This window comes from Neopelma chrysocephalum, unplaced genomic scaffold (genome assembly GCF_003984885.1).
Source record: "Neopelma chrysocephalum unplaced genomic scaffold, ASM398488v2 Primary Assembly neopelma1_86110, whole genome shotgun sequence".
In the NCBI taxonomy this organism is placed as follows: Eukaryota; Metazoa; Chordata; class Aves; order Passeriformes; family Pipridae; genus Neopelma; species Neopelma chrysocephalum.
In genome coordinates, this window is record NW_020915695.1 from 1 (window position 1) to 2,918 (window position 2,918).

The 2,918-nt window shown below is 60.1% G+C and overlaps 1 long non-coding RNA gene across 1 annotated transcript; it reads right to left on the minus strand.

Moving 5' to 3' along the window:
* Positions 1-915: 915 nt before the first annotated feature.
* Positions 916-2,703, minus strand: LOC113979623. Its single transcript, XR_003537934.1, has 4 exons — positions 2,650-2,703; positions 2,190-2,278; positions 1,095-1,183; positions 916-1,030 (listed from the first exon to the last, which is right to left on the minus strand). It is a non-coding gene; the product is annotated as an uncharacterized LOC113979623 (long non-coding RNA).
* Positions 2,704-2,918: the final 215 nt, after the last annotated feature.

A 2,918-nucleotide genomic window follows, 5' to 3' on the forward strand; every position in this document is an offset into this window, starting at 1 on the left:
CTCCCTCCCAGTATAAACCAGTATGAACCCCTTCCCAGTAGAAACCAATATGAACCCCCTCCCAGTATAAACCTCCCTCTCAGTATAAACCAGTATGAACCCCCTCTCCCAGTATAAACTGGTATGAACCCCCTCCCAGTAGAAACCAGTATAAACCAGTATAAACCAGTAAGCCCCAAAATCACTCCCAGTGAGTCCCGCAGCCCCTCCCAGTAGAAACCAGTATAAACCAGTATAAACCAGTAACACTAAAAATCACTCTCAGTGAGTCCTGCAGCCCCTCCCAGTAGAAACCAGTAGAAACCAGTAAGCCCCAAAATTACTCCCAGTGAGTCCCGCACCCCCTCCCAGTAGAAACCAGTAACCCTAAAAATCACTCCCAGTGGGTCCCGCACCGCCTCCCAGCAGAAACCAGTATAAACCAGTAAGCCCCAAAATCACTCCCAGTGGGTCCTGCAATTCCTCCCAGTAGAAACCAGTATAAACCAGTAAGCCCAAAAATCGCTCCCAGTCAGTCCCGCACCCCCTCCAGTATAAACCAGTAGAAACCAGTAGAAACCAGTAAGCCCAAAAATCACTCCCAGTGCGTCCTGCACCCCTTCCCAGTAGAAACCAGTATAAACCAGTAGAAACCAGTAAGCCCCAAATCGCTCCCAGTGCATCCCGCGCCCCCTCCCAGTAGAAACCAGTAGAAACCAGTAAGCCCCAAAAATCACTCCCAGTGCGTCCTGCAGCCCCTCCAGTATAAACCAGTATAAACCAGTAGAAACCAGTAAGCCCCAAAATCACTCCCAGTGGGTCCCGCAGCCCCTCCAGTATAAACCAGTATAAACCAATAACCCTAAAAATCACTCCCAGTGCATCCCGCACCCCCTCCCAGTATAAACCAGTACAAACCAGTACTCCTTACCTTCTCGGGGAGGCGGAGCCACACCGGCCCCGGCCCCGCCCCCAATCCCAGCACCCCCAGCGCCGCCTCCAATCGCGAGGCCGCGTCGGCCGCGAAGCCCAATCGCAGCGGGTCGGCCTCCTGGGGGGGTGTGACCACATCAGAAAGGGGCGTGGCCACACCCACCCCCCGAAGCCACGCCCACCTTCAGGCTCTCCAGGTGCCTCCGGGCCTCGTGGGCGTGGCCAATGGGGTCCAGCGCCGAGAGCAGCAGCGATAGGGTGAGGAGGCAGCCTGGCCACACCCACAAGGGGTCAGGCCACGCCCTCTCACCTCTGTCTCTTACGTGGCTCGGGGTTATACGAGGAGGGACTGGGAGGGGACTGGGAGGAACTGGGAGGGACTGGGAGGGATTGGGAGGGATTGGGAGGGCACTGGGAGGGTGGTTGAGGGTTACTGGGTTGTACTGGGAGGGACTGGGATGGGCTGGGATGAACTGGGAGACACTGAGAGGCACTGGGATGCAATGGGAGGCACTAGGATGGACTGGGAGTCAGTGGGGTGGACTGGGATGGACTGGGATGGACTGGGAGTCACTGGGGTGGACTGGGAGTCACTGGGAGGCACTGGGAGGCACTGTGATGGACTGGGAGTCACTGGGACGGACTGGGAGGCACTGGGAGGGACAGGGATGGACTGGGATGGACTGGGAGGCACTGGGATGGACTGGGAGTCACTGGGAGGCACTGGGATGGACTGGGAGGCACTGGGATGGACTGGGAGGCACTGAGATGGACTGGGATGGACTGGGACAGACTAGGATGGACTGGGAGGCACTGGGAGTCACTGGGATGGACTGGGATGGACTGGGAGTCACTGGGAGTCACTGGAGTGGACTGGGATGGGCTGGGAGGCACTGGGATGGACTGGGATGGCCAGGCAGTCACTGGGAGGCACTGGGAGGTACTGGGATGGACTGGGATGGACTGGCGTGGACTGGGAGTCACTGGGATGGGCTGGGAGTCACTGGGAGGCACTGCGACCACTGGGAGCACTGGGAGGCACTGGGAGTCACTGGGAGTCACTGGTAGTCACTGGGATGCACTGGGATGGACTGGGAGGCACTGGGGTGGACTGGGAGTCACTGGGATGCACTGGGATGGACTGGGAGCACTGGGAGCACTGGGAGGCACTGGGAGTGGGTTTGAAGCACACCAGTCCCTTACTGGGATGAACTGGTGTGAACTGGTGCCTGTGGCTCCACCCCCCCCAGGGCGGGGCCGGGTGGGCGTGGCCTCACCTCGGCTCCACGGCTCCAATTCCAGCAGTTCCCAGCAGGTCTCCACCTGTTCCCGCAGCACCTGGGGGTCGGCCACGCCCACCTCGGGACTGAGGGGGTGGGGTTTGGTCAGAAAGGGGGCGTGGCTTGGTCAGAAAGGGGCGTGGTTTGGTCAGAAAGGGGCGTGGTTTTGCTTAAAGGGGTGTGGCTTGAGCCCATATTGGGATAGAAGCAAAGGGAGGCTAAAGGAGGGTTGAGGTGGGTGGGGTTTAATAAAGGGGCGTGGCTTGGCAGAAAAGGGGCGTGGCTTAGTAAGAGAGGGACGTGGCTTAGCAAAAAGAAGGTGTGGCTTGCCCCAAACATAAGGGGGGCTGAGGGAAGGTCCAGGTGGGCGGGGCCTCGCCGATTGGGCGTGGCTTTCTTCCAGGGGGGGTGGCCTCACCGAGGGGGCGTGGTTTTCTCCAGGAGGGGCGTGGCTTACCAAAACAGCTCCCGGGCCGCGATTGGCTCCTGCCACCAGGCCTCGTCCTTGTCTAGGAGAGAAAAGGGGCGTGGCCGGGGTGAAAGGGGCGTGGCTCGAAGGGGCGTGGCAGAGATTGGGCGTGGTTCTCACCTGGCAGCAGTATCACCTGGCGGTGGGCGGAGTCGGGCTCCCAGGTGACGCTGGAGGCGTGGCTGCTCGGTGGGCGGGGCCTCTGCGGGTCGGGGCAGGTCCAGGAGCTTTGATACCTGTCAAGGCGTGTCGGGAGA